At 41.2% G+C, this 13988-nt stretch overlaps 1 pseudogene; it reads left to right on the top strand.

The window, feature by feature from the left end:
* The window catches only part of LOC135524673 (paralemmin-1-like), a 71494-nt pseudogene extending 57727 nt beyond the window's left edge, over positions 1-13767 (top strand).
* The last annotated feature ends 221 nt before the right edge of the window (positions 13768-13988 follow it).

Below are 13988 nucleotides of genomic sequence, written 5' to 3' on the forward strand. Positions count from 1 at the left end.
TTTTTCTTGCTTCCTTGTCGGACATTGTTTTTATGGCATACCTCAATGGAAAATATATTCCTTCCCTTAAACTAGGTTTTCAAAGAAATATGTTAAATATGTGACACAATGTTCATTCATTATGAAGCTATGGTTTTAAATAAGTGTCTCTTCAAGAAGCAAGTTCAATACCTCAAAACTGTGGGTTGTCAGGAGAACTTGAGTGGCGCAGAGGTGTCACTACAGACCCTGGTTTGATTCCAGGCTGTATCACAACCGGCTGTGATTAGGAGTCCCATAGGGCGGTGCACAATTTGCCCAGTGTTGTCCGGGTTTGGCTGGGGTAGGCTGTCATTGTAAATAAGAATTTGTTCTTAACTTGCATCAAACATAATAACAAAATCTATACTGTTAAATTCATTGTTTTTGAAATTGCCAATTCTCCCTGACTGTCAAGCTTTTTTTGTTGTAATAGTTCTCAAAGATTATATGATATGATCTCTTGCATTTCAATGAGGATGGTACAAGAAAAATAAAAAATACATGTTTTTTTTCTTTGTATTATCTTTTACCAGATCTAATGTGCTATATTCTCCTATATTCCTTTCACATTTCCACAAACTTCAATGTGTTTCCTTTCAAATGGTACCAAGAATATGCATATCTTTTCTACAGGCAGTTAGATTTTTTTTTAAAGGAAATTTTTTAAAAAGGGGCCGATCCATAAGAGGTTTACCATTAGACCTTTACGTCAATCAAAGTATATTATCCTAAAATATGAATATTACTACAGGATGCATCCAATTTAAAAGTACTTAAATAAGAATACAATTATCAAAAGAGTGCATACCATAAGCCTTCAAAATGGCCTTGTAAGGACATAGCATACATTGCAACTATTGCGATAGAAAGTATAGCCAGGAGATTGCAACGACAATGACTCAATAAACGGAGCAACTCAACTTCATGATATCCTACCTAGGACGGAACCCGATTTCAATAACCCCCAGCGTTTAATTAGCGTCACCCTAGTGTCCAGAAACAATAGAAACTAAAGGCATACAGCTTCACGCACATTACCTAATGTAATCAACACAACTCAATCTAAATAAATGTGCCGCTCCCACTTTGGAATGAATACCGTCCAGTGAAACAGTTTAGTACCGCAACTCTGAAAAGAGAAATCCATAACGTATCCAATACAGTGTGTCATGTCAAAATGTACAGCTCTTTATGAGCTATTGAAATAATACAAATGTGATAATTAAATTCATACAGTTACATGTATTTATGTCAACTCAATTTTAATCAGCTTTCGCTTGTGATTGAATCATCATGCTGTGCCTTGGCACCAGCAAGTCACCTTCACAAGGGTCACCATCTCTCATTCTATACGCCCTACAACAGTTTTTATGTTTACTAACATATAAGCATGATGTGATACGGTATATTCTGTGTTTGATCATGTGTTTTCTGGGTTTGATCATGTGTTTTTTGGGTTTGATCATGTCTTTTCTGAGTTTGATCATGTCTTTTCTGAGTTTGATCATGTGTTGTTTGGGTTTGATCATGTCTTTTCTGAGTTTGATGCTCTATGATGAATGGATTAAAATATTGTTCTCTTTCTTTCTTTCTTTCTCTCTCTCTCTCTCTCTCTCTCTCTCTCTCTCTCTCTCTCTCTCTCTCTCTCTCTCTCTCTCTCTCTCTCTCTCAGGCTCCTGCAGGCACTGTTCAAGGTAACACATCTTCATTCACACCTTATTCCTCACCTCTTTCTCCTCTTTTACAAGTCTGTTGTGTTTGTCTCTCTTTCTCCCTCTCGCTCTCATTCTTATCCCACTTCCTTGTTCGATGACCACTTATAGAGGTCAAGGAAGTGCTCAAAGTGCACAACAGCCCTCGTCTGGACATGTCCGGAGGTGCATCAGATATAATGAGAACAGGTGAGTCTTGGTACCCTGTAGATCACATACTGAGACACACTGTAGAGCAACGCTGTTTTCAACCTATTTTTTTTTTTTCATTTTTTTCAGTCTTGAACATATAGTACCAGTCAAAGTTTGGACACCTACTCATGCAAGGGTGTTTCTTTATTTTTACTATTTTCTACATTGTAAAAAAAATTGTGAAGACATCAAACTTATGAAATAACACATAATAACACATAGGGAATCATGTAGTAACCAGCCTACCGGCCTAATGTCCATTGCTTGTGTTTCTTGCCCCAAGCAAGTCTCTTCTTGTTATTGGTGTCCTTTAGTAGTGGTTTCTTTGCAGCAATACGACCATGAAGGCCTGAATAACGCAGTCTCCTCTGAACAGTTGATGTTGAGATGTGTCTGTTATTTGAACTCTGAAGCTTTTATTTGGGCTGCAATCTGAGGTGCAGTTAACTCTAAAGAACTTATCCTCTGCAGCAGAGGTAACTCTGGGTCTTCCTTTCCTGTGGCGGTCCTCGTGGGAACCAGTTTCATATAGCGCTCAATGGTTTTTGCGACTATGCTTGAAAAAACTTTAAAAGTTCTTGACATTTTCCTGATTGACTGACCTTCATGTTTTAAAGTAATGATGGACTGTAATTTCTCTTTGCTTATTTGAGCTGTTCTTGCCATAATATGAACTTGGTCTTTTACCAAATAAGGCTATCTTCTGTATTCCACCCTACCTTGTCACAACACAACTGATTGACTCAGACGCATTAAGAAGGAAAGAAATTCCACAAATTAACTTTTAACAAGGCACACCTATTAATTGAAATGCATTCCAGGTGACTACCTCATGAAGCTGGTTGATAGAATGCCAAGAGTGTGCAAAGCTGTCATCAAGGCAAAGGTTGGCTACTTTGAAGAATCTCAACAAAACAAACATGTTTGTTTACTACATGATTCCATGTGTGTTATTTCATAGTTTTTATGTCTTCAATATTATTCTACAATGTAGAAAATAGTAAAAATAAAGGAAAACCCTTGACTGGTATCGTAGATGCCTCTTAAAATAGATCTGAGTACAACATCTGATGTCAGCTTCATGTAATTTAGTTACATTAATGATTTTTCTAATATAAAACAGTGATTACCAAATAATCATTGACATTGATAGATATTACAGTGTTAGAGAATCTCACATTAACCCATAACCTAAATCTTAATTTTGCACAAAATGGCATTGGCACCCAACTGGATTGGGCACATAGCAATTCAACAATCTATCCATTTCAGTAATTTAGCAGACGCTCTTATCCAGAGCGACTTAGATGAACAATGAGGGTTAAGTGCCTTGCTAAAGGGGACATCAACAGATTTTTCACCTAGTCAGCTCGGGGATTCAAACCAGCACCCTTTTGATTATTGGCCCAATGCTCTTAACCACTAGGCTACCTGCTACATCAATATGTAACTCCTCAGTGGATCTCATTATTATCAACACAACCAGTTTGAATTGCCAGTCAGTAGCTTCTTAATAGTGCTCTCAGCAGTATCACATTTAATCTAACACGTCATCAAATCGTCATTTTGATGACAGTTTCATTGAATGACAGCAAAATAGCTGAATGCTTGAAAATTTACCACCCACTGTCATACAAAACACCTCAGTATAGCTCAGGATATTGTAATCACAGTTACAAATGGCTGGGGACAGCTTCATCTCCTCTCTAGGGCACTTTTCAGCAGTATCACACTGCCTCCTTCCTCCTCCTCCTTCTCCTTATATGTGGGCCTCTGTCCCCCTTAATTAAACATTGACTTTCATCAGCCTCACAGTAGCCCTGAAAGGAGAGAGAGGGATTCCACTGAAGGGCTATACTCCACAGTGAGGGAGTGACTAATGAGTTATTTTAGTTTGGAGCCCAGGTCACCATACAACTCCCACTTAGAGAACCCTTTCTGAGCAGGGGGGTGGAATGGGGCTACTTATTGTTTCATCAACGCCTGCTGGGATTAAATGCAAATTGCCGATGCTTTCCTGGATTGGTTTGTTTTGGTAACATTTTTGTGTAATACGGCCATCATATAACAGTTAAATAACTATAAACTAAGAAAGGAACATAGTATGATCACCATACCCTGTACATACTCGACTCCCTGCAGGGTCTCAGGGGGAGTTGGGATATGCATGAAACACATTTCCGTTACAATCTTGTACAAGTGTCCATCCACAGTGTGTAACAAGACATATAAACGCCACCCACATTATGATTATTATAAACAAATAATAGATATACTGTAGATATCTAGCAGCTAGAAACGTTGATAAGGAACAATACAATGCAAGGGGACTGCAATGTGTGATCAATATAGAGGGACTGTTATGGAGGATCAATATAGAGGGACTGTTATAGGGGATCAATATGGAGGGACTGTTATAGGGGATCAATATGGAGGGACTGTTATAGGGGATCAATTTAGAGGGACTGTTATGGGGGATCAATATGGAGGGACTGTTATGGGGGATCAATATGGAGGAACTGTTATAGGGGATCAATATGGAGGGACTGTTATAGGGGATCAATATGGAGGGACTGTTATGGGGGATCAATATGGAGGAACTGTTATAGGGGATCAATATGGAGGAACTGTTATAGGGGATCAATATGGAGGGACTGTTATAGGGGATCAATTTAGAGGGACTGTTATGGGGGATCAATATGGAGGGACTGTTATGGGGGATCAATATGGAGGAACTGTTATAGGGGATCAATATGGAGGGACTGTTATAGGGGATCAATATGGAGGGACTGTTATGGGGGATCAATATGGAGGAACTGTTATGGGGGATCAATATGGAGGGACTGTTATGGGGGATCAATATGGAGGGACTGTTATGGGGGATCAATATGGAGGGACTGTTATGGGGGATCAATATGGAGGGACTGTTATGGGGGATCAATATGGAGGGACTGTTATGGGGGATCAATATGGAGGAACTGTTATGGGGTATACATTTACATTTGAGTAATTTAGCAGACTCTTATCTAGAGCAATACGGTTAAAAGGCACATAGACAGATTTGTCACCTAAGGGATTGGAACCAGCAACCTTTTGCTTACTGGCCCAACACTCTTAACTGCTAGGCTACCTGCCACCCCATGATACATGACATATCTACCAGTTCCATAATGTGAAAAGGGTGTACTGTAGTACCTGAATGTGCTGTCGTACCTGCATGTGCTGTAGTGCCTGCATGTGCTGTAGTGCCTGCATGTGCTGTAGTGCCTGCATGTGCTGTAGTGCCTGAATGTCCTGTCGTGCCTGCATGTGCTGTAGTGCCTGCATGTGCTGTAGTGCCTGCATGTGCTGTAGTGCCTGCATGTGCTGTAGTGCCTGCATGTGCTGTAGTGCCTGCATGTGCTGTAGTGCCTGCATGTGCTGTAGTGCCTGCATGTGCTGTAGTGCCTGCATGTGCTATAGTGCCTGCATGTGCTGTAGTGCCTGCATGTGCTGTAGTGCCTGCATGTGCTGTAGTGCCTGCATGTCCTGTAGTGCCTGCATGTCCTGTAGTGCCTGCATGTGCTGTAGTGCCTGCATGTGCTGTAGTGCCTGCATGTCCTGTAGTGCCTGCATGTCCTGTAGTGCCTGCATGTCCTGTAGTGCCTGCATGTCCTGTAGTGCCTGCATGTCCTGTAGTGCCTGCATGTCCTGTAGTGCCTGAATGTCCTGTAGTGCCTGCGTGTGCTGTCGTGCCTGCGTGTGCTGTAGTGCCTGCGTGTGCTGTAGTGCCTGCGTGTGCTGTAGTGCCTGAGTGTGCTGTAGTGCCTGAATTCACTATGTGTGGGTGGTAAGGTACATAGTCACGTGGGAGGAACTATTTTAATGACGGACCACGTGGGTATTTGATCACAGCTAAGTACTCATAGCTAAGTACTTAAGAGAAGACAAAATCAATGAGAATACCATGAAATGCTGCATTCTCTGAGGTGATTTGGTATACTGTATTTCATGTCTTCTGTTTGTTGTCACTCTCAGGCGTGTTTCTGTACTGTATTTTCCCCTAACATTTGTCTTCTGTCCTAATCTTCACAGTGATCAACTGTCTGTCTCTGTGTTTGTCTATCTGTTTGGGTGTGTGTGTGAGTTTGTCTCTTGGCCTGCATGTCGGTCTGTTCTTATTCATTCCTGCAGACATTCGATGTGATTTGTGACTAAAGGGGTTAAAACAAGTAGAGTAGTGCTTGTAAAGAGATGGTATACCGAGTATTCAGTTCTCACAGTGGAGACCCTATATGTAGTTATCCTCAGACGATGCGATGTTGCCTAGGCAACGCAGCTCCGCCGTCGTCATGCCAGCGTTAGATTCATACACAGTGTGCACATCACGACAAATTATAGTGTTGCTTTCAAAAAAGCTAAGTAGTTTCACAGTGTCAGCTGTGGCCTAATAGCATAATTATCCAAATGAATTTTGTACATGCTTTCTTTGAAGGAAAAAGGAAACCGCACACTGCTCTTGATAGTATCACTGATCTTTAATAAGGATGCGTACTATCAAGAGCAGTGTGCGGTTTCCTTTTTCCTTCATCTTCTTCAACTGTTACCATGCACCTGCAAAAAAGATTGCTCAGATGTGCAAGTGCCTTTTGACTTTTGAAGTACATGCTTTCTTTACAACCTGGTGTGCACGGAATTCTGCAAACATATGGCTCACTTTTCCCATCCAGTATCTACCCCAGTCAAAGGAATATCATGAATTGTAGTTATGTTTACTTCATGTGTGTTGGTGTTACACGGGCATACTGATTTGGTGGCTAGTGTTTATTTATTTCACCTTTATTTAACCAGGTAAGCTAGTTGAGTTCTCATTAGTGTAGATTGATTTAGTATGGCTTTTAGTGGAACATTGTAGCATTGTTGTGTAGAGTGGTTGTCTTTAAAACAAATTACAGTACAAACGATAGAGAGAGAGAAGGAGAGAGAGAGAGAGGCTATGTAGTGTGTAACATATAGATGTGTGGGATGAGTGTGTGTGAGAGAGAGGACAATTCTGCAGGGTCCTAACATCTCCTCTTGTTGACACCCAATGCAACCAGCGATGTACTCAGTAGAGATCACCGTTGAGAGGGACAATGTCACGGGCGAGACTAAGGTGTTGTCCACCAACACCCTACTGCCCATTAACCTCTCTGAGAAAGGGGTCAAGGTGTATGAGGATTACCAGAAAGGTGATTTCCCAACGTGATTTCAACAGCAAAAGGAGACACTCAGCTAAGACATGCACAGTGAATGCCTTTACGAGAAGTGTTAACAGCTATGACTTTATCACTAAATATTTTATGTACAAGAACAAATTGATAACAGTAATATCACAAGATGGTAAACGTTTTCTCTGAAGATTAAGATATTATCTTGGATAAGTCTACCTAAAATTATAGTTATTACAGACATTGCTTGTTTGATCATAGCCAATTAAAGACAGGCTACATCTTGTGGTTCAATAAACTTCATAATGTATTTTCACTTTATATAAAAGCTTCTTTATACTCTGTCTCATATAATGACTGGCGTGAATCCACTCATTGACAGTAGATATTTTTGTACTTAATTTTACTGCTCGTGAAGCAAAAGAACTACATACAGATGTAGGATGTTAATTTGATCACCCTGTTGCAGGAGACCTTTCCAGCAATGCAGGAAATGTTTCAATACGAGTGTATTTGAGACTTCTGAAGTTTGTCATTTCCACTTAGAAATTTCAGAATTGATTTTCCCCTATGAAAATGTATTTACTCTTTCAAAAATGTATATTCATTATGATCCACATAATAACTTACATTTCCTGTTGATGCATTATTACTTTCCTGCTGTAGCAAACTGGCTCAAATTAAGACTCTACATCTGTAGTTAAGCATAGTATGACAAAGTGTTGCAGGGTGACCAATGAATCCAACCCTACTTATAGACCTGGTTTTAAGCCAATAACTCTATTTCAATAGTTATATTTGTGAATGTGAACTTGGGCTATTATGTATTGGTTCAAAAAGACGTCAATACATTCAAAACCCATTTCAAATGGTCCTGTTGGTCTCCCTGTAGCTGTTTTGGTTCACCTGTTGGTATTGGGTATGACCCTTCACTAGTATTATCAGATCAGTGATTATTGCTTCACGGATGGAGGCATTTAAAAAAAAATGAACAGAGTCTCTAGTTCTCCATGCTCTCATGAGTCTCTTCTGTTAGTGACACGTCTGTTGCTCTCCTTTCTCTCTCTCTCTCTCTCTCTCTCTCTCTCTCTCTCTCTCGTAGTGGTACACGAGGTGAACGGGGAGAACGGGGTCCACCACCTCAGCGCCAACGAGGTGGACGAGCTCATCCTCAAAGCTGATGAGTCCATGATGAGCGACTCCACCACCGCTGGCACTACCTACACCACCCCTGTCTTCCCCACCAATGCTGAGTTGGCTGCCGAGCAGCAGACGACACCCAAGAAGGAGATCACAGGCATGGAGGCCAAGGCAGGTGGCGCTAGTCCCCAGCCAGGTGGAGGCGAGATGGAGGCCAGCGCCGAGAACCCCGTCACTATGGTGTTCATGGGCTACCAGAGTGTGGAGGACGAGACCGAGACCAACAAGGTGCTGGGCCTGGAGGGTACCGTCAAGGCCCAGCTGGTGGTCATCGAGGACGGCGAGGGCAAGAATGTGACGGTTGGGCCCACTCCAGCCACCGTGACCGTCACCGAGGGAAGCGCCAAGGAAGAGCAGTCTCCCCCACCCAACGGCAGCGCCGCTGACCCCGCCAAGACCCCCAGGAGACATCCTCCGCAAAGGAGAAAGGGGGTGAGCCAGAGGGGGGTACCACTGAGTTAAACAACAAGGAGAAGCAGCCTTGCAAGTGCTGCACCATCATGTGAGCAACTGTTTGTTGTGTGGCTGAATTCCCCCCGGAACTTGACTTTTCAAGGAGAAATGACAAACCAACAACAACCATAACGTCATAACAACCAACAAACCCCTCCCCCCGCCCTGAAAAAAAAGGAATACATGTTCTTTATCTTCTGATAGCCGGCTGTTGTTTCCCGACTTCGTTTGAAGTATTTCATTATCATCTCATCGTCTCCTTTCCTTCTTTTGACCTTTTTTATTATTTCAGGTTTGGTTGTGCGAAAGGAGAGCAATCCCTACCTCCTCACACTTTGAGATTTCTGAGGGAGAGAGGAGATAGAAAAGGAAGGATAGAAAGACAGAAAGATTCCTCTTGTTTACTCACCCAGCATTGTCCAACAAGCATTTTTTTTTAAATGACATCTCTTATACACCACCATGAATTGTGTAATCTTAACTATGATGGACAGATATAATCCTCTATGTATCTCTATATATACATTGTTTATTTTAAAGATATATTTATTTGACTTTTTATTTTTTGAAAATGCCCTCTGGAAAGTGTTTTTGACAGAAGCATGGTATTCATTGTTTTTTTTCTGTCCTGTGCTAGAGCATTTTAGATAAAAACGGGGACATGATGGAATATTTATGTTCGAAAATTCTCTTGGATTTTGATTTCCAGAATTTAAAAAAAAAAGTAACTTTGGAATGTCTGAGACAGACACAACACTGATATATGGGATGTCTGAGACAGACACAACACTGATATATGGGATGTCTGAGACAGACACAACACTGATATATGGGATGTCTGTGACAAACACAACATTGATATATGGGATGTCTGAGACAGACACAACACTGATATTTAGAAGTGACATGCAATGAGACGTCAGTGATATTGATGACATCGAAGTACTGTGTGCGTGTGTGTATGAGCATGCATGAGTGTGTGTGTTTTTGTTTAAAATGACCTCATTGGTCCTTATATCATCCTACACTACACTACCCACAATCCTCATCACCTATTTTCTTTCTGGAAGAAAAAACAATCCATGCGATTTTTTTGTGATTTCCCTGCAACCAAATCTGCTACACTAGTTCGACAACACTAGTATTGAATTGAATAACGTGTGAAGGTCATTCATACCGACTTGAGACTGATGAAATTAATGCCCATCTGTAAGGCTTGATGTTTGTGTGATTCGCCCCCACTTAACGACATTATCCAGAATACCACTGCCCCTTTAATATAAATAATGTTGCTTACAGCTGCCTTTGTGATAACACTTAACTACTTTTCATTAACTCATTGACATAATCCTGGCTCCTGATGTTATGACCTAGCAACTAACAGCTGGGTTTTGAAATAATGGTCGGCGTGGACAGGCCCTTCCAATGTCCCGAAGATTTTCAGCTGGATATTAACTACTGTGGAATTGGTGCATGGAGCATAATCTGTTGCTTTAAATGGAAGCGTATATCCTACCAAACTGTGTTGCAAATACCGCAAGAATTTGCTCCATTCAGACATTAAGGAAGAGTGACATTTGAATGGGGGTCGGGGGTCATATATTTCCCTCAGAGTCTGTGTGGGAGGAGATTCATTATAAGAGTACTTGGTTTTCTGTTTTCCTGTTTGAACTCTACTGTCAGGCCTTGGTTTTGTCATTTGTCAACGAAACCAAAGAAAACCGTTCAGATAGGCCTACTTTTCATTGTGTATCTATCACAGGAGGTTGGTGGCACCTTAGTTGGAGAGGACGGGCTTGTGGTAATACCTGGAGCGGAATCAGTGGAATGGTATCAAATACACCACACACGTGGTTTCCATGTGTTTGATACCATTCCATTTGCTCGGTCCCAGACATTATTATGAGCTGTCCTCCACTCTGCAACCTCACTGGTATCTATCGACATGTGAGGCAAAAAGCAGGGCATTTCAACTTCAACATTCCAAGAAGTTTTCAGAATCCTTTCCTACCCTCCTCTGACTGGTCAATTTTGCTCCAAATGTGGTGTTTTTTTCAGAGAACAGTAGATGTTTTTGCAGTGTGGCTACATTTGAACAGCTGTGTTTTACTTTCCCTTGGCTTGTGTGTGTTTGTTAGCTGCAGCTATAGCATTCTTTACATCTTACTTATTTCTGCCCTTTTGGAGCCAAATTTCCAGCTAAGCTGAGGGTCATGTTATCATTGTCCAGTGTATTTTTCCCAGTGGTGAGTTGAGTCAGTTGAGTTGGATTAGGAAAACTAGGAGTCAGAACTCAGTGACACGCTCATATGTAACCGTGGTCCAAGTGTTATTATTCGCATCCGAAATAAAACAAACATTTTGTTTTCAAAGATGGTCTGCATTATCTTGAAGTGAGTCCAAGAAGTGAGCCAGAGGTTTGCCAGCTTTGCATCATGTTTGCCTATTCCTCTTTTAATATTGTTCCATGTGTATTTATACCTTTCCATTGGTATTTATAGAGCTCTATATGTTATTTAAAGGGTTAATGTCTTTGTGAGGGTTCAAATCAAGAACATGATGGAGAATAGATTAAAAATAACCAGGTCTGATAAGCCTTGTCAAAATTTTGCTGGAGTATCCATTGCACTGGTTAGAGCGTTGGACTAGTAACTGAAAGGTTGCAAGTTCATATCCCCGAGCTGACAAGGTACAAATCTGTCATTCTGCCCCTGAAGAGGCAGTTAACCCACTGTTCCTAGGCCGTTATTGAAAATAAGAATTTGTTCTTAACTGACTTGCCTAGTTAAATAAAGGTAAAAAAATGATCATGTGAAATATATTATGAAATAATATTCTTTGCCAATCCCCTTCAATCCCACTTCCTCATGCACATTCAAAGGGGCAGGACAATCATTGATAGGCCGACACATCCTCCAATATGCTGCTCAGCATCCTGCAAGGAGCATAAAAAGCTGACACAGTGAAATGTGCGTTACTCTATAGGAGTGGTCCCAACCTTTCTCGGTTACTGTACCACCAACTGAATTTTGTTCTGCCCAGAGTACCCCTGCAGTACCCCCTCATGTTCATTTTACCAGTAGGCCTATGGTCGCATGAGTCTTCTCAAGTATCCACTGTGGATAGGCCAAGTGGTCCTAGTACCGGTCCTATCACTGCTCTATAGGACAGTCACACTATCTGTAGTGTTCGTCTAGAATACTTTCGATAAAAAAACACTGACTTCGAATTCGCTTAGGCACTGCTGACGACCAGTCCTTGTCGAATAATATTCCCACACTGCTGGATCCAAATCTATGCAAGAACTCCCATTCATGAAAGTTGCCAACGTTCGCATCAGCAAAATCATCATAAAGCTGTAGCATTGAGGACGAGCAGCAGCACTGATAAGAGTGCATCAGTATATCACAAAGGCCAAGCATTGAACCATGCCCATCCTTTCCTTTGCAAAAGATTATCCTTTTTTATTTCCTAAATATCTGCTTGCTAACAGTTTACGACATATGTGTGTGGCTCAGCCTCAGTAGCTGTTAGCATAGATTTGGTTTGTCAATTTCAATTTGAACGGTGGAAAGAAGATTTCATATGTTGTCACTGCCAACATGGCAGCACATCACATGTTGGGATGGATACATGTGGGTTGTGGGTTTTTGTGGTGCTAAATCATTGATACTGTTATATCTGACAGCCAAAGTTTAGATATTATTTTAGATATACATTTCTGCAGCTTGTGTTTCAAGAAAATCACTGATATTTCTATTTGCAATAGGAAATAGTGTCAGCAAGAGTCATTTTCTAGGCACACCTCAACAAGGAAGTGTTTAATCAGTTAAATTCCAAGCTTATTTGAAGCAACAACTAGGTGTTCTGTTTTTAAAGTTTTTATTTTAGGATAACATGCAACAGTCATCTCAAAACTGAAAAACATGAACAGTCAAACATCTCTTTGTTCTAACACAAACATACTGTACAAATGCACTTACTGTAGGGTGGTCAAACTGAAAGCCATAGTGTTCTTGGTGGAAGAAATCGTCCATACCATTAGAGTCAGAGAGAACATTGGTGACCATAACCTAATCAAATTTGTCCATCCACAATGAAATATGGTGACACGTAAGTTAAAAAAGGACTTACATAACACCTTCATAACATTTCTTTAGAGGAAAGAATTACATGGCACTTTGAGAGGGACTTGGAAATCAACGACACAGTGTTTAATTTTGTCTGTTCTATTCACACCATTCATTTTGCTGCCTTCAACAACTTTGAGCTTCAAGGTTAACGAACATCAATGTCATTGAAGGATAATGAATGCCAATTATGTTCTTATGAAGGGTAATGATTGCATGGACATCTCCACTAAAGTGCTGATCCATCCTACTGAGCAGTGGGTGGAATTTACTCTTAACCACTGATGCAGGGTCAGATTTGAATTAATGGCTAAGGTTAGGATTGGGAGCTAGGTAATCTGATCCTAGATCTGTGGTGAAGGGTGACTTCTGCCTCAAGCTCGTTTTGAATACCCAATACTTCTCCTTCCTCGGTCCCTCTGTCTTGCTGAGCTTGGTGTAGCAGCAGAGGCTTGTCGCCCCTGGCAACCACTGTCTGCACTGCCAGCGCCATGGTTACCTCATGACTCTTGCTCTGCAACAGCACCCCCCTGTTGGTTCTTATCAATATTCACATTCCATTTCCGACTTCTCTCTCTCTCTCTACACACCCCCAATGCCTTGTAGTCTGGCCCCTGGTCAGGCATCTTTTTTTGTAAATGTATATATAAGTATCTACATATAAATGTCTGTCGCTCTCTCATCCTCTTGTGTAGACTCCTAGATCTTTGTGCTCATGGCAGTCAGTCAGTGAAGGGCCCAGGTAATAGAGTGGGTGTCACCACACTGCTGCTCTTCTTATGCTTTGTAGTTGCCAAGGTCTGCTTTCTCACAAACTGGAAAGTGCTGTAGAGGAAACGACAAATAAAAATGTGACGTGCTTCAATGGTCTCCCTCGGTCTCTGTTTTGTTTCTGTGTTTTCTCCCTCCGTCTTGAAATGTGTTGTCTCCTTAGTCAATACAGATGAAGGTGGGTGCTGGTGTGAGTGTGTGTGTGTGTCTTTAGCCTCAGTTCTTAGTTTAAAGTTGTAAGGCTCTCAAAGGCCTGCATTGTGAAATCCTCACAGTTCCTTCCTATGAACAAAGGTCCTGTCCACCTATCCACTAAAATG

The sequence above is a fragment of the Oncorhynchus masou genome, chromosome 31 (genome assembly GCF_036934945.1).
Source record: "Oncorhynchus masou masou isolate Uvic2021 chromosome 31, UVic_Omas_1.1, whole genome shotgun sequence".
Classification (NCBI taxonomy): Eukaryota; Metazoa; Chordata; class Actinopteri; order Salmoniformes; family Salmonidae; genus Oncorhynchus; species Oncorhynchus masou.